At 48.1% G+C, this 18439-nt stretch overlaps 1 protein-coding gene across 6 annotated transcripts in view; it reads right to left on the bottom strand.

Moving 5' to 3' along the window:
* The window catches only part of LOC146208067 (solute carrier organic anion transporter family member 74D-like), a 190170-nt gene that overhangs the window by 104076 nt on the left and 67655 nt on the right, over nucleotides 1–18439 (bottom strand). For all 6 annotated transcript variants that reach the window (XM_084591741.1, XM_084591739.1, XM_084591740.1 and 3 more), the window contains one exon: nucleotides 1137–1219. The gene's annotated coding sequence lies outside the window, so the exon portion shown is untranslated. The remainder of the gene's footprint in view (nucleotides 1–1136; nucleotides 1220–18439) is intronic.

The raw sequence follows: 18439 nt of genomic DNA, 5'->3' as shown, positions 1-18439 counted from the left end.
GCGGCGCTTGCAAATGACTCAGATGTCACAGTCACCACATTCGCGCTACTCCCAAGTCGCAGCGCATGCGCAAGATGTGTCGACCGACGACCTCCGCGGGTTCATGCAAATTAAGTAGAAAAAAAAAAGGGGGGCGCTCCCCCAAATTTCTTCGAAGCTGTCATCATCAGGAGCTTCTCCAGATCGTACTTGGGCAGGTCCCTCCCCCCCCCCCCCCCCTTTCGATGCGGCATCTGCAGTGGACCGAGTTGCGAGCGCGTGCAAACAGTGCTGTGAGGCGAAGACAACGACGCTTTTCAGAGGCACGACGCCAGACGAGTTTAGATCGTTTTTCCAAGCAGTGGCGGCGAAAGCAATGGGAGAGGGGCTCCTCCTCGCAACACCCTCTGTTTTGGTGTATTTTTTTTTTTTTTTTCGTTTTCAGAACTGCTGCAGTGTGTTACAGTTCTGCTGAGGTTGCCTGACGCGCTAATACCAAGAAATAAGCTTTAGTTATCCCAAAAGGATTACACGCCTGTAACAGCGCAGACTGGCGTATACGCATGACGTATGCTAGCTCATAACCCAGTACGGAAAGCAGACGAAAACAAAACGTAAGCACTGAACAATACACAAAGCTTAAGCTGGACGCCGCATTAGCGTCAAAATCATTTGTGAGTGTAAATAAAATCGCACCCTTAAAGGTGCATTTACGCGTCTATAACTTACACCCTCCAGAAATTTCCAAAAAGGGTGCAGTGAGGTACCGATGCACCCTATTAATGGGTGTATAGTGCTTATAGCTGCACTCATTTAAAGGGTGTGTCAGCACTTCAATGCACCTTTTCCGGGGGGAGGGGTTATAGAGACGGAAAGGGTGCAATATTGTTTCTCTAAACCATGTATAGCAGCAACGAGCTGCTTTTTCTTGTGCACAAAATATCGGGGCCGCTGCCGCGTCAGTTATGGCTTTATAGGGCATCGCTTATATGCAATGTACTTACGTCATTCGTCTTGCTAACAGTGTAACTTTTTTTTTTAAACAAAGTGGAGTAGGATAGTGCTTTGGGAACTAGATTTCATAATGTTTCTTTATCACACGACCGGGCACACTACGTTTTTCTCGGCCCGTGACTCGACGCTAGCAGGCTACTCACCTATAAGTTGACGTAGAATGCTTGGTCGGAGCCAGACAGTACAGCTGACAAGCTTGGGTGCGATACAGAGGGTCGACTGGATCCTGTGAACGCCAGAAAAAAAAAAAAATACGGTAAGGTACTTTTTTCTGACTCGAATTTATTCAAACAGCACTTTTTATTTGTGTTAACTTCTAGCATGATGCTCATCGGCAGCATCAAATTCAAACGCCTGTCTTTCAGAGGACGCACTCAATTAAGCTTCTCGTCAGTTACAAACTATATCCAGAATTGTGAATTTCCCCACCAGCTCGAAGCCGCTGCTTTTCCTCGCGCGGACAGCATACAAATACATCATTTACTACATCATCGAAGGGGACCGACTGACATCGAATGCACATCACACGCAACGCTAAACGGCGCACGGATGGAGTACGAAACATGTCACGTGCGTTCCCCTAGCACAAGGTATACGACGGCATGACATGCTCTACAAGTCAGCAAGTAAACAGCAATAAGTGCTCGCCGTGATTGCAGTGGCGCCTGCAGATGTCCTCCCCGACTTCCCATTAGGAGGCCGCACACTGAACAACAACGGAAAGTCACGCACAAAGTAAAGGAAAATAACGCGCAGCTCAAATTACATCGTTTACCATACTGCAGAGCAGCATGCACTGTTAACAGAATCGCACCCTTAAAGGTGCATTTTCTCGCACCCTCCAGAAAGCTCCAGGAAGGGTGCTTTAAGGTAATGATGCACCCTTCCTAGACACGAAAGTAGTTGTTTCATCGTTTACTAGAGTTCGTGCATAACCAAAGAGAACAAAAATTTACTTTATTCCACGCTATGTTTTGAGCAAATGTGGATGATCGGATTAGCTATAACCGATTGCGGTTATATAAACGATTGTATAAGCTATACACGATTGGCGGGAAGTGAAGCTCACAGCAATTCCCTGGTTTGTTTACTTGTTTAAGTAAAATTATAGTACCGGTGATAAATTGGAAACGTTTTTTAAGTACAAAGACTGCTTCCGCGGCATACCAATGTGGCGAGCATCACAATACATGTAAACAAAGTAACCAGTAATCACTAGTGATCACTTTAGCTCTGAAAAAGCTGGCAAATCTCAGCATCATATGTGCAACAAGCAGGCATTATGCGCAACAGCGTTCGGAAATTCCTTGATGCCAATCACATACCCATAAATTTTGGATAGCGCACGTTTTCAACGAGCAGTTGTTTACGAACCATTTTCTTTCTGCAAAATATGAGACCGCACGATGACAATGAGCATATCCGCGGATCATCTTTCGACGGGGTGCTTTTATTTTGCTATTCATATTTTTAGTCTTAGCTAATAGGTGCGAGTGCAGGAAAATCTTTACAAGCATTCATTTCTTACGCCACGGAAGGTTGGACCATTCCCCTAAACATGAGTACCTTACAAAGTTAGTACAAAATTGAAAGCAACGTCCCTGAAAGCTGTACTTACGATGTTTGTGACGACGCAGTGTTCAGGTTACCTTAAAGACTGGACTGAACAAGAACACTGGGAAATTCCGCTTTTAAATCAAACCGCCTCATTACACGACCAGTTCTCGTTAACTGGCAAATTACGTGCCGCGCCACCAATGCCCTATGGAATCGCTCTAAACATGGGTTGCCTTCATGGAGTGAAAAGGAAACAACACGTCTAGTGCATTCTCTAATATGGGCAGATGCTTCCCAAGCCTTCGGTTTATTGCCAACACTAACAATATGAAAAGCTGGAGTACAGAAACAGACGTAGATTCTCTCTTCACACCAAAGCTCTCGAAGTCAGCAAGAATTCAAAGCAAGTTCCAATCTTTTCAACTTCAATACCCTGGTGCCGCAGTTAAACGCGTGCCTCCATTCCTAAATGCGTCAAATTATTATTATTTGAGGTGGACACATTCCTTAACAGCAGTATATACCACTACGCATAATTAGTGGTCAAAATTCATCAAGGGTAGCATAACTTCACACCCCACAGAGTGCATAAAAAGAAGCGTTACTCCATTTTTACCTCCTTATAGAGTAATTTGCATTTGGAGTGAATCAGTTACCGCGACAAGGTTTCGCCGTTTAGCAGCTGATCTTAGCAGCTGATCTTAGCAGCGACTGAAGCCTAATAACGTTTTGTGCCAACCAGATTGCAGTCCTTTCTCTTTTTCAGAAACAGTTGGCCTCAGTGTTTACTAACGTGTGTTATCTCGAAGCTCTCACCAACTCCAGGCGGCGCCCGATCGTCAACAACGCCACAAACTGCTGCTCCCGCCGAAAACAAAACGCAAGCACCAGAACGGCGCGTACTTAACCAAGAACAAAAGGACGCTATACCCTTCGCTCTCTCTCTTCTCCAGTCTACGACGCGGCAAGACGACGACGGACCCGATTTAGAAGCGTCCCCACATACGCGGTGAACAAACTCTCGGCCCTCGAAATAGCGCGCCCATCTCGGCAAAAGCGCGAGCACAAACGCACTTGACTATAGCTAAACGCACGCGCAGCGCATCGCCCCGAAACGTGCACGAGAATATCGCGAGAGAGATGGTCTTTTCCCACCGCATGTCAACCCTCCCCTTCCCTCCTTACCTTTTTTTCTTTTACATAGGCCTAACTTTCGCGGACGAAATGACAGTCTTGAAGAGCGCAAATCAAAAAGAAAGTTTTAGGCCCGCGAAGAAAAGCGCGCCAAGAAATGCGCACCAAAACAAAAAGAACGGAAAAAGAGAGACAGAAGGATGAGAGATGAAAGTGCACCGACTTTCCTGTTACAGTCGCTTACGAAAAGTAGGACAGACGCTTTCCTCGACCCGAACCGGTGCTCGCACGCATAAGAGCTATAAAGAGATGTTTCGAGCTCGTAGCTTTGGTGCGCCTGAAAACGGGTGTTATATATATATGATAATATGATCTCTGCGGACGTGTACGTATACGTAACGGGAAAGAAGAGAGACCCAGAAAAAGAGCGACTGATTATCCGGAAGCATTACGTAACAAGCGACACGGGTTCGTGAAGGGGGATGACGTTATTCTCGTACTGCCAACTCGCAGCGCTCAAGTAGGACGAAGAAATCGTGCTCTTAGTTCGAAAGCAAGCAAGTCGTGTTCAAGCGCGGTGCATGCATGGGGAAACGCAGCGCACATGCAGACCAGTACTTATGAACCAGTTATATATCTTTACGGATACAAACTCCGCCCGAGTCGCCGGTGCATAAGCTGCTAGCAGTGAAGTTACGACAAAATCTGCACGTAAAGAAGCGTGAGTTGCTTTCGGAATTATACAAAAAAGAAAAGCTGAAAAGAGATAATATTCCAAACCTGCAACGGTCAAAGAATATTAATATTTTAGAACCTTCTGCCAATGTGAAATGTCTTGAGGTCCACATCGGTCAGTCAAATGAAAAGGCTATCCATGAAGGTAGGCCGCGGAGCGGCTTATTTCGATAGTGTACCTGTATGATCACCTCAGTATCGCCCTCTGCCGCCCCCATATGGCATCATATGTGTGTCAGCCTGCGTAGCCGCGGCATGTAAAAAAAAAAAAAAAAATGTAGGGAACACAATATCCTATAGAAGGAACGTCCTCTCCAGTAGACTCGCCGCTTCTGTATGGAGATACCCCTGGTTACCATGATCCTATCCTTACCTCCCCCCTCCTTTCCCCTTGTTTTAAATCTCACTTCTCGCATTGCCGAAGCAGCAGCGGCTGGGACGCGTGATGCCACCGACCAGCGCCTCCTCTATACGAGGCGCTGCACCGACTTCGATACGCGCGGAGCAGGAAAAGGTTGTCCCCGTCTCCTTTGCGGCTCGTCCCCCCGTACACGGTTCGCGCGCGAGAAGAGGCGCCAAAATGTAAGCCGCAGAGAGTCGGAATTAGCCTCCTTCGGCGGCGGCGGCACCCGTACACGGCGCACGAGCTCGACGTCAACGGCGGCAATCGCGCCAAAGCGCGTTTCCGCGTCCCAAAAAGTAAACTCCACGAGTGCGGGAAGAACCTGTTTCTGCACCTATGGGTACACTAGAGAGAGAGAGAGAGCCACTGCTGCTGCTGCCGTGCGCTTGCCACTGCTTACTTATACTCACGGCTGCTCCTTTACTTGTTGTATACTTTCCTGCGGTTAGGCAAGCAGGTTACCTGTGGTACGCAACTGCATGCCCGTGCTGCATGCATGTGTGCGTACTTATGGATGTAGTACGCGTTGTGTATGTATACGCGTGCCTATACGGACGCGTGAGTCAGTCGGCGAGCTTATACGGCGGCGTTCAGTTGCGCAACGCGCTTGCTTGCTACACGCTGCAATAGGGCGGGAACGGTGATTTCTGCACACGCGTGATTTACATCCGAAATGGCGTCGTGCGTGAGGTGACACGCTGCAGACTCCATCAGGTGTTCCGGCAAGTGACACACACGCAATACACTTTACGCAACTCAATGCTGTTTGATTTCCGCAGACGACTGAATTGCTTCTGTTGCCAGGCAAAAGGCTGCGGCATGGCAAGTGTAAATTGGACCGATCCACGTTAAAGGGAAGCTGAAATGCTTTTTTGACAATTTTCCGAGATGCGCGCATTAGAATATATGAAACTTGTAGATTAAACTCAAGAAGTGGTTTCGGTCTGCAATTTAAAGTTATGACGTAATCTACAATTAAAATTGCGACAATCTTCAGGCTTCTCCTCACAGCACTGCCGCAGTGCGGTGAAACTAGACGTAGAGATCATTATGGGTCAAGTTTCGAAATTTAACAACATTCGCCCAATTCTTTCTGCGAGTCACCCGATGCCACCAAACAACGCCCTGCGACCTTTTACCTTCGTTGGCGTTGTTCTTTGTCGGAGAAAACGTTTCTAGGAACGTAAAAGCTGTGTTGAAAATACATCACTTCTACAGATGACGTCACCACTCGGGTCCCTACTTTCGCACTTTCACTGTGTACCTCGCATAAGCCTGAATGCCGAAGTAGTATTATTCAGGGATCACGTCGTCAATTTAAATGCTAGCGCCAACCGGCTTTGTACGATTTACCTTTAGCCGTCACACATTCGACATCTTTAATTTAGTTGAATTCTAAAACAGCTTACGTTAACCTTTAACAGCAAATAAATTCGGCTGAGTGAGCAGCCTCGCAGGGATGCTGAATGCGAAGGAAAAGGAGACAGATAACGCTAAGAATTTCACTACTGTGCGCTGCTTTTTATTTATTAGTGACCTTCGTCACAAGTAAAATATATACCGGGTATATATATATATATATATATATATATATATATATATATATATATATATATATATATATATATATATATATATATATATATCGGCTTGTACACTGAAAAAAAATTTTGTTGAAGAGTACAGAAATTTTCTGGCAGCTGTCCTGCCAGAAATATTTTGTTCTGTTATGTTTTCTTTTTTTAATTTTTCTGTGATTTTGCAGTTTTTTCTGTCTACAAGTGATCGATAATTTTCAAAAACTGACAAAAAAAGATTGTAATACCGCATTTTTGTTTTATTGCTCTTTTTTTCTGTCACAGTAAAAATAATGATGCAAATGCAAATAAGCCTTTCTTTATACTTGTCTTTCATTTCACGTTTTCTGGCTGTAACAACAATTAAATTGCATTAGGCGCCAATTTCTTCAATGAACACTATTTTAGGGCGAAAGCCTTGCCAGCTACATCTCACGAATATGTCTCGGCGCTGGAAATACTCGATGGCACCCATAAGGTTGGCCTCGCAACAGCCGTTGTCTAGCCACCGAAAAGTAGAACAAGGCGTAACAGGTAACACTGTAGCAGGGAGCCAACAAAAACGCACCTCAATGTGGCGCCACTAGTTATCTGACTTCGAATCGAAATTGTTACGCAGCCGATCATCGGACAGTGTATTCAGGGTTTTCGTACCATTTCGCTTTCTATGCAGAATTTACCTGCTATTTAAGTAAAAATCAATTTGCAGTAGAAAATAAAACAGACGGCAAAAATATATCTAAATGTTTGCCTTCCAATCAAGGTTTCAACTGGAAAACAGAATATTATTGTTTTTTTCGTGAACGTGTTTCGGTCAATGAAGTAGAACAGATATTCTCTGTATTGGTACAGAAATTTTCTTTAAAAATACCTGTAATTTCACACACATTTTTTACAGTGTACATGCGTCATAATCAATTCTCAAGTAACATGCACAACAGGTTTACATTAAACGAGAGCACTCAAACCACTTCGGAGCACTGTAGATAGGACGACTTAAAGCCGTTACTTGATGTGTACAAAATAATGGTGTTGCGGTAAAACGGTATATATAGAACTGTACGTGCAGTCGAGCGACAGCACGTGAAATCATTAACTATTTAAGCTCACAACTAGGTTTTGCTTTCGTTATTAAGACTGAAAGTAACCTTGCGCATAAGCTCATTTATGGACATGTGCAGCTTCCCGCCAGCGGCAGCGGTACGTAATAGCGCTATATGGCAAGGTTTGATTTATGGGCTTAACGTCCCGAAGCGACTCAGCCGCTATGAGAGAAGCCGTAGCGGAGGACTCCGGAAATTTCGACCACCTGGGGATCTTTAACGTGCACTGACGTCGCACAGCACACGGACCCCTTGCTTTTCGCCTCCATCGAAAAGCAGCCGCCACGGCCGGGATTCGATCCCGCATCCTTGGACACAGTAGTCGAGCGCCCTAACCACTGCGCCACCATGGCGGGGTCGCTATACGCGGTAACGATATGCTGAAACCGTCCAACAGCCGACGATCGCCGTTTATACGGTTGGCACTGGATACCGGATGGTGAATGCGCCGGTACATAAAAACTTCGCGCAACGCTTCCCTACGGGAAGCACATGCCACTGGCAAATAAATTGCGCGCAATTAAGATGCTTTTTTTTTTTTTTTTCGCAGACTGCGAATACAGAGACTGATACGAGTACCGGAAGAGGCGAGAATAGCATCTTTTACCTCGTGACACCGCGTAGTTGCTCCAACTCTTAAAGCCCCACAAAGCTTAAGATGCAGTTAACTAATTTATTTGTTTAAACCAGTGCACGAGGAAGAAAAACAATTTCACTGCAAAATAAGACAAAGTCTAGAGAGGCGCACGAGCCCGTGGAAACAGGCGGCTTTCCAAGAGCTCCAACAGATTTTGTTTCCAGCGACTGCGGGAGCAGAGAAACAGCCAATGGAGAGCGGTGCCAGTAACGCGACACAGACGCTGTGCATTCAGTGATCGATCGTGGCTTAAGTTCAAACACCCACTTTTCTTTTTTTTATCCCACGCGATTTTGAGTGGTTAGCGTTCCGCAGCAGTTCATCACAGCCCACGCCTGTGGGCCATGAACGATAAGAAGAAATTGGACGAAATAAAAAAAGCCGCTTCATATTAGTCGCTAGTTTGGATGCTCTATGGTGGGACCTATTAAAGAGAAGTTAAAAATAAATGGCTCCGCACCGTGCCATGTAAGTGGCTTACTTCTGAACGCGTCGGTTCGTCGCCAGCAAACTGTAACCAACGGCAACAAGAAGAAAGAATTTCAAGGCTGATGCTCTTTTTGTGAATCATACTTTTCTCGACAGCAAACTTTCCTGATACTCAGTTCATTGCGATCAAAGCTCATGCTGGGTCGCCACGCAGAAGAGTATGCTGGACTGAAAACCTTCAAACGGACGAGACGGGGGCAACTCTTTTCGCCGTTTCCCCTTACGAAGAAGCGACAGAGTTGATGGCATACACACCATCAAACGAGCGGACCAACTACTACTTCGAAATGAATAGAAGTGTGAAACGAGAATAACAACAGTATTCAGTCCCCATGGCGAACAGGATTATAACATAAAAGAGTAACACTGATGGCTCACACTACAGGGTTGCTATGAGGGAGTAACGGCTACCCTTGAATGGGCCGAGGACCATGGCAACGCAGATAGTACCTCAAGAACCACGCCACACTTTGTCCGTTCTGGCTCGGAATACACCACTGTACCACGTGACTACAGAGGACGTATACCTCGACAGACCCAGTCAAAGGACCCACAAAGCCACAGCCGCTTAAGACACACCAATGTGACAAAGAGTGTCTAAAGCTAGCGGCGAAGGCAGATCTTCTCGGTGACGACAAACCACGACTGCTACCAACGTCGTTAACTCTAGGCAAACTGCAACATACTTCGCCCGGAAACTGGTGATTCGACGAACCAATGGCGTCAATAAGCAACCGGAAGGAACGAAATAAAAAAAAAAAAAGGGCCACCAAGTGGTCACAAACGAACCAGCAACAAAACGTTTTTTCTTTTCTTTTCTTTTTTTTTCCACGTAACTTCGCCACACCAAGCATGACTTAACAAAAACTTCATGACTCCGCAAAAACGTAGCAGAGAGCAACTAAGTTCGGTGCTTTCAGAGTGCACAAAAATAACAATTCCATTAGGTACATCAGGGGAGTCAAAATCGAAGAGGCGGACAAAATCGAGCCACAAGCTCTCTAATCACTGAAATCCGAACATGCCTCAGGCTCCTTCCACGAAAACAAAGGCTCTCGTTTCATTCTTACGCTTCGCTAAGCCATGCAAGCCGACAAGACGAAGTCAGCCCGCTATGTAACGACACTTCGCCCGAAAAGCAACAATCAATCTTTCGTGGAACCGGTCGAAACACCTCCAGAGAGAGAGAGAGAGAGAGAGGGGGGTAGGGGAGCTGTTTCCTAACAACGCGTTCAAGTGCGCAGTAGCGACTCCACAGCACCCAGGAACAACAGTGCCACCAACAACAAAAGACAAAAAAAGAGAGAGGGAGAGAGAAAGAACAAACGAACACGGCACATTATTAGCGTTCGACGTCTTGCAAATCAAGCCAGCCACGACCCTCGAGGCATTTTCTCCCAATTTCCCAACAGAGAATTGCCGCAGCTCGCATGTGGGTGTTGGCAAGCGAAGCCGTCAGCGCGCACTGCGTATGGCGCCCGCGTATACAAAAAGGGAGCAATGAGGGCACGCGTCAAGTGCGGTAGAAGCACGCAGATTTCAAGGTCGTGCCCGCGGACGGTTGGGGCGGGGGGGGGGGGGGGGGGGGCTGCTTACCGCGTGCTTCGTTTCACCGTTGCCGTGACGACGGACTTTGGGAATCCTGTCGCGGGCGGCGAGATTTCTTGGAAAGAACTCGCCGCCGGGGTTCATTCGACACCGCAAAGCGAAGCGACCCAGCAGCAGCGCGGTTGAGAGTTGCAACACCGTAGCGAGCAAAAGAAGCGGGGGAGACCGTTACGCGCCTGCTCTCAGTCTTTTCAATTTACCCCGCGATACTGCGTGGGCGAATAAAGACGAGGGGGCATCGCACGGTGTAGATGGACAGAAGGTCGGTGTATCCTGTTAATATCCCCTCTTCGTCGCTAGATTCGACGCTCCATGGCACGTGCGCTTCTTGGAATCCCGCGATTTCACTAAGTCAGTACCTCTATTTTTCGCCAAAGCGACGTTCCCCACAACCCTTCACCACCCTTTTTTTCTTTTTTCGTGTACATGCGACGTCAACCACAGGGGTCATCGTCCACGGTTTAGCGCGCATCCAAGAGCTTGTAATGCAATTACGTGAGTGGAATGCAGTGCGCGTATTATGGCAAACCGTAGTACACGAACTGTGCAGAGGTGACCGATAGCTGACGTGGTTAACTTCCTCCTGCCGCCTCCTGTCGTCAGCACCGCGCGCGGTGTTGTTTCTTCGTAGAAGGCGCGCGAATAGAACAAGCACTGCGCACGCACGCCGCCCTCCGTCTTTCCTCCGTCCATATCCCTCGAGGAGCACGTGTCCGCGCCATACCGTTCCTATCAACGGCATCTCGCGATGCCTCGCAAGAAGAAGCTCTCGGACAAGATTTTCGTGCTTGCCCCTCCCTACATGCTGCTCGACAGAGAAATCGGCTGCAGTGCAGATAGGCCGCGAACCACGAAAGTGCAGCGAGTGAAGATCTGTGACGAATAGCTCTGCGTCTCCTATCGTTGCAATTCACAGCCACACTTGCACCGCCACTGGCGACTCCGACTTGCAATCCCGAGCCGTGGAACAGGGTCGGGATCTTCATTGTCTCGGAGGCACGTACTGACCAGTGACCACATTCCCTATACACAACTTTTCTTTCCGTAATAATCTTGTGCTTCATTCCCTCGCTCCTTTCAAGCCAACAGGGGAACTTGTTATATACTAACATACAATCCCAGAGCTGCGTAGCGACAAATATCTCAGCGCAGTGCTCCTGCGTTGAAGCGCGCGACAGCTCTCGTCCAAGCGATCGGAGGCCTAAGAATGCGGTGACGTATCTACAAACAAAACTACACTGTCATCTGCAGCAGATTTCAATATGTCGTCGATAGCTCTATGTGTTCCTGGCAAAGTTTGCATGCAGGAAGAGACTCGCGCCGACCAGATAATGAAATTCTGGATTATATAAGAGAGGTAAGTTGGGCTAGTTGGTTGACATTCATCGTACGAACAGGCCAACTACGCTAAAAAAAAAACTTGAACGAAAATGAAAGACTGTACGCGCGTCTTGTCTTTCACTTTTCTTTGTCTGTGTTCTTTAGCGCAGTTACCCCATTCGTACGGTAAAATTCGGATCGCTGCTGACGTGGAGCGATCTAAAGAAAGAGCCAAAGTTCTTGACGCCGCAGTTACCGCGGGTCGGGGCAACTCCCATAGTCGCGACTGCAGCCGCGAAACGGCGTATAATGTGCCACCACCATGGGTGCGCGTGCGCGCGCGGGAGACGAGAACGTCGACGGGGACGAATCATCGTCGATGGAGGGTGAAGGAGGGGGAAGAGCAGAAGGCTCCTTATCACGGCGCTGACGCCCCAAACAGGTTTGGCGGAGGATGGAGACGTGGAAATGCCAGCGCGGGGCCTTCACCTCACCCGCCGCGCGGGGCCGGGGCCACGAACGAAGAAGACCCCACCGCCCCCGACGCCGGCAGCGCGGGATGCGCGACGCGCCACCAACGACGGAGACCCTCCGCTCCTCCTTCGAATCCAGCTGTACTGCACAGCGGCACGAGAGAAAGGCTACAACACTGGCGGGCTCCAAGGTCCGAAACACTCCAGTGCACACTCCAAAGTGTCACTGCGTTTTTTTCCGGCCACGCAATAAAACTAAGTGGCAGGTCATGTACAGCAACACCTCCGGGTACCTCTTGCATGGCTTTGCTTCGATGCGTGCCTACGTCGGACGCAATGTTGCTTTGAAAGCTGCAACCGTGTTATAGCTAGAAATGAATGAGCCTGTACAAAAAGCCTGAATACCCTCACAACGAGATCCGGTCACGGCAACGCCGCTAAAACAGAAGCGCTGGCTCACCTGTTCGTTATCAGCGCCCCCGTCTACGTCGAGAACTTTCATTCAAGAATGTTCAGCGTCCTATACTGTTTCCGCGTGAGTTCTAGAATGTAATGAGATACGGCACCGGCCCTTCACTCGTTTACTCCCCCCTCCCCCTACCTCCAAGAAGAAAAATAAAAGAAGGCCGGCGGAAGCTGATAAGTTCCTTGAGAAAGCTGCGCAAAATGTAAATTCAACAATGTGCGCGCACGAAAGACACGCACTCGGTATAGTACAACACACAGGATGCTCACTGTTGGGCGTTCAGGAGGCGGCAGAGAGCGTTATTACAATTAACGAGGCGTCCAAGCTCAAAATAGGCAATCAAGGCAGGCCACGCAATTCTAAAAGCTCAGGTGGCTGCCAATTCATAAAGATGCTGCGAACACATCTGCACAATCCGAAACAATGCGCGCTTAATCACCTGTTAACCATCACACAGTAATATGTGCTATGCTAATACTGTAATACGCGAAGGAACGGCGCGTGTTTCACGCACATAAGCAAACGCCAAGCGGGCATAAAGAAGTCGCAAACTGCTTTGCTGAACAATTCCTTAGCTCTGCGGGAAAGCTACCTTGGGGGACAAGGTGTGAAGTTGTGGCCGCAAAAGGGACCGTGCAGGAGGGCACGCAACCGCCCCGTATACGTGCTCAGGTGCCGCAGTCGTCGCCCACGCACTGACGACGCGCGGGAGCGTCAGCGACGCCCGTTTATAAATATGGGGGTTTTCACCGTGCAGAGTCCAAGAATGGCCTGCGAATCTCCTCAATCAGGAGGGACCGTCTGTGCCCAGCGAGTTTCCAGCGACCTGCGTTCACCCACACCGCGCTCAACCCTCCCATCCACCCATTTTCTATTTTGATCAGCTCATACATACATTCCATCGACCGTCACATGCACTGAGCTGAAATTATAACTTCAGGCAGGTCGAGCATGAATAACAAACCCGAGTCGTGAAGGTAACCTGGTCGAGTATTCGAGTGCCAAAAGGTTCTAGACTCCGCGCTTCACAAAAAATCTACCTGGAGTCTTTTTTTCCGAAGCCTCCTTGGTGCCACCCCTGCCCCTATCGCTAAAAGCCTTATTTAATGTCTCCCGATGAAGTTTCAGCAAGCGCTGAATATCTCCCATTTAATCTTTCCCCATCTTACCCTGAATATGCAGCCTTCAGAGACTGTGCCCTCGGCGGTCATTTTACACTGCGCGAGCTTGAGGTTCGCTGTGTGCATGTCGTGCGCACGAATGGGCGATTTGGTTCGACTGCTTCAATCTTGCAGCTTCGTCTGGCCGCGGAGGGCCCGTAGAAAAGTTTCCCATTTCCGGCTTTCGTTAGAGTACATCGCTCCCTGTGAAAAGAACCCAGCTTGCTGCGAATGCGACGCACGGTCAGATTCTCCCTTCGACTGAGTAAAGAGTGCCAATCCTTTCCCACTTGCAAAGAGTGAGCGCAAAGGAAGGCGCTCAGCAAAAGTGCGGCCCCCTAAGCGGGGGCCATCACCCCCCTCGGGGTCCGCCATTACCGCTGGCCGCCAGCGGACGTGGACCTCAAGGGAGCGTGCATCGCGGAGCACCATCGGCAGCGATGCTGCATACGGCGACGCCGGCCTAATGGTCGACCGGCCGGCTGACACGGTCGTCGCTGGCGTCTCTGGGAGAGGCGGTCGCTTTCGCTGCTCCCGAGGCCGAGTGAGAGAGCGCGCAAGAGGAAAGCCCAGCGAGCAAGCACGCGCTAGAGGAGGCGTCTCGTCGGACGAGTCCTGCCGCCGCCACTCCAGACCGTGCACTCTGCCTAATGCCTGCCTGTTCAGTGCCCGGCGTCGCAAGCAAGCCATGCAGGACTACGTGCGTTCGCGCGCGCGCCCAAGAAGTCGACGGCACGCGATCGGAGAGTGACGAGCAGCGTGCGCGCGCCGAAGTTGCGCCAGCTTGCGTCCCATTAACCGGTCACGTCGCTTTGAACCGACCGCATTGTCCTGGTCATAAAAAAAAAAAATTACATTGTTGTGTTCCAAGGACTGCAACTCGGGCTCAGACGCGTGCGCGGCGTAATGACGTAACTCTCCGACTAACTGAGGATATTTGACGTGCACGGAAAATATCGATACAGCGAGTACAACTGCAGAATTTGGTGTGTGCCTTCATATGCAACCGGCAGACACAAAACTAATGAGCATCCCAACGCTGAGAAACACAATCTTAGGGCGCTGCAAGCCATTACCGTAGGTGCTTCATGAAGCGGCGTAATCTTTATGTGCTCTCTCTATCTCTCTCTCTCTATATCCCTCTCTCTCTCTTTTATTTTCTGCCGGTCTCGCCAACGAGACTCGTGGGACGGCACTTTGGACATACGATGACGTTCATGGCAAAGGTAACGTGGAGCTTCTGTATGGGTAAAGGTGTATACTGCACCTGAAGGTTTCATCATCATCATCAGATGGACTATACCCACTGCAAGGAGACGGCATCTCCCATATTACTTCGATTAACCCGGTCCTGTGCTAGCTGCATCCACTTCACCCCTGCGAACTGCTTAACCTCATCCGCCCACTGCTTTCCTTCCCTCGGAATCCAATTTGCTGCCCATATAGACCATCGACTGTCCTCTCTTCGTACAACATGCCCTATTCATGCCCATTTCTTCGTGATTTCCACTAGAATGTCATTAACACGAATTATTTCTTTAACCCACTCTGCGCACTTCCTATCTCCTAACGTTAAACTTATCATCTTTCGTTTCATAGCCCTCTGCGTTGTCCTCAAGTTAAGTAGACCCCACTTCGTTTGCCTTCACGTTTCAGCCCCATAGGTGGTAAAGGTAAGACGCAACTGTTGTATACTTTCCTCTTGAGCGATACCAATAAGCTGCTAGTCCTAATTTGCGAGTATTTGTCAAATGCCCATCCTAATCTTATTCTTCTATTTCCCTTTCATGGTTTGGATCTGCGGTTACTATTGCCCATCTTCAGTGCTTTGCTACCTGCTGTAAACTGCTGTTCATTTCCGAGGCTGATGAGCACTGTGTTAGTTTTCTGCATGTTAATTTTTAGGCCTATGTATTTTTCTTCTTTTCACGTCTGGGTAATCAATCATTACTTGCGATTCGCCCCCTGAGCTACTTAGCAAGACAACGTCATCAGTAATGAGGTATTCTCCATCAACCCTTATCCCTAACTGCTCCCATTACAAGTCTGAATATTTCGTCTAAGAAAGCTGTGAATAGCACTGCGGAGATCGTGTCTCACTGCCTGACACCTTTCCTTACAGGAATTTTATTACTTTCATTATGCAGAATTATGATTACTGTGCCGCCACTATAGATATCTTCCAGTACCTTCACATACGGCTCATCTACACCCTTATTTCGTAATGCCTGCATGAGTGCCGAAGTTTCGAACGAGCCAAATTCTTTTTCGTAATCACTGAATGCAATGTAAAGGGGCTTGCTATACTCCTAACATTTTTCTATTTTTCTATCACCTGGTTGATCGCATGGGTATGATCGATAGTACAGAGCACCCTTTCCGAAAACCTGCTTGATCCTTCGGTTTATCAAAGTCTAAAATTGTTCTGATGCTATTAGCGATCATTGTAGTAAATATCTTGTACATAATAGTTAGCTGATTGGTCTGTAGTTTTGCAAGCCATTTGCGCTCTCTTCCTTATGAAATAGGATAATGTTAGCATTCTGCCATAATTCCGGTGCCGTCGATGCAACCAGTCATTGCATATAAAGGGTGACCAGTTTTTCTAGCACAATGTCTATATCCCCCCCCCCCCCCCCTCCCGCCATTCTTCAACAAATATGCAGTTACCACATTCTCCCCTAGCTGTTTTCCCCTTTTTCTTAGATCCTAAATCTTTCTTAACCTCGTCCTTCGTTACTGGCGGAATGTATAATTGCTCTTAACCAATTGCCCATCTCATTAATCTCCGACTCCTCTGGGTACACTGTAAGGTCAGTATATATAGAACTCCTCGGCTGTTTTGAAGATCTTGTCCACATTAGTGATGATTGCCCGTCTTGGCCTTGTCTCTTAGCGCATACATCTTATTTTTACCTATGCCTAATTTTCTCTTCACCACTTTAAGGCTGCCACCATTATTTAGAACACGCTCGATTTTTTTTTTTTTTTTATGTTATACTTCCTTATGTCGGACACTTAGTACCTATTGATCAGCTTTGATAGCTCTGCCAGTTCTGTCTTGTCTGTTGGGTTGTATGCTTTCATACTTTGGTACCACGTCGTAAACCTGAAGGTTTACGTGTTCACATGTAACGTGGACGTGTTCACGTGTTCGGCATGTCCTGAATCACATGCTGAACATGGGAAATGGGGTATCCCATCACTACCATTTTCAACTGGAAGGGAAAATCGTTGGACATGAGCATGTGCTAAAGTGGTTTCCTTAAGGTAATGTATATTCAAAGCCGATAAAAAAAGGGGCGGAGCCGAGGACAGAGGACATGCAACCGCTAATCGCAATACCAACTCTCTATCAATAAATATACGACAAAAACAATGACACAGCAAAACAAAAACGACCAAGAAAAATAATCACAGACAAAATTAAGGGCGGTCCCGCGATTCAATAATCGTTTTCGTTGTGAATCGAGAATAATACTACAGCCAAGTCATCGCAAGTATTTATACGTTCAATGACAGTTCCCGACCTGCACAACAAGAACACGTACCTTTTTCCTCGAGCGGCACAAAATGCGAGCGCACACAGTAAATTGCTCCGACCCATTTCATTTCGTTTCCTTTTTTCTTTTTTTACCGGCTCCCCACATCGTCTGTAGAGATGACATTACATGCATACTGAAACTAACGAAATGGTTCAAGCAAAAAGCAGCGCTGCGCTTTTTTGGGGTGGAGAAAGTAGGAGCTTTTTCCCATCGGAACGGGCATTCTGAACGCATTCATTAACCGTGGAGACGTGAATGGTGGTAAGTGCGCTTGAACAGCCATTACACAGAATAGCCACCGTGCAAAAGAAGAAGTCAACGCGTCCAGCTACATCAGTAACAGTGCAAAGCAGCGCACACGGAAGCGAAGCCAAAAATAATCGAAACGAGGTTAAAATGCATGCGTTGCCTCCCGTCGCATTTGGGCATAATTTGGACTTGGAAACGGGCTATCAATAACGCGTAATAAACGCGTACTCAAGCAGGCAACGCTTTTCACACAGGCAAACAAGCAGTATTAACTTCTTCCCGGAACTACTCAGTTAGAAGAAAACATAATGCCTTCAGTCCATGGTGCCATACTCACCCCTGTGAAGAACGCGATAGCCAACTCAGCTGCCTACGCGCGTGCAAGGCAGAACAAGTTTACCGAACAGGGGATGCGCTGCATTTCATCCGGCGAAGCTACAGCCTCTTTTGCCTCTCGGCACCGGAAAAGGCAGCAACTTTCTCTTCGAGCACTCTTTCCGCGATGATTCATTCTTAGAAGCTCAATTTAGAGCAAACGCCGCACCGCGAAAGCGGGTAGAAGAGAAAGCAGAGAGAGAAAAAAAAAAAAAACAACAACAAGGTAAACGACCAGCTGGTATGCGAACAGGGCTTATTAGAAGCCGGAAACCGATCTTCGCAACGCGACGGCAGCAGCTCCCAAGCCGGCGTGGAAGCGCCAAGCGCCGGAGACACCTCCCCGTGGTTAGCGCGAGCGCCCGGAGCGTTCGCGCGGAATCCATATACATAATGAATGGAGAGAGTGCGCGGCAGAGTCGCTCAACCTTACACGCTTTGCGTAGCGCTTTGGAGAGTGCAACGAACCCGACGGGGGATTTCCCTCCCGCAAAGTAGGAAGTACACGGGGCGAGAGGGTTCATGCCCTCTTATTACCGAAACTATGTTCCCTGGAAACGGGAACTCCTGCGAACCTGCGGTGGGACTCGGACGGCCAGCGTTGCCACGGGAGAT

Source organism: Amblyomma maculatum, chromosome 1 (genome assembly GCF_055883805.1).
Source record: "Amblyomma maculatum isolate TAMU_Amacu chromosome 1, ASM5588380v1, whole genome shotgun sequence".
Taxonomy (NCBI): domain Eukaryota; kingdom Metazoa; phylum Arthropoda; class Arachnida; order Ixodida; family Ixodidae; genus Amblyomma; species Amblyomma maculatum.
This window is presented reverse-complemented; position numbering and strand designations above follow the sequence as displayed.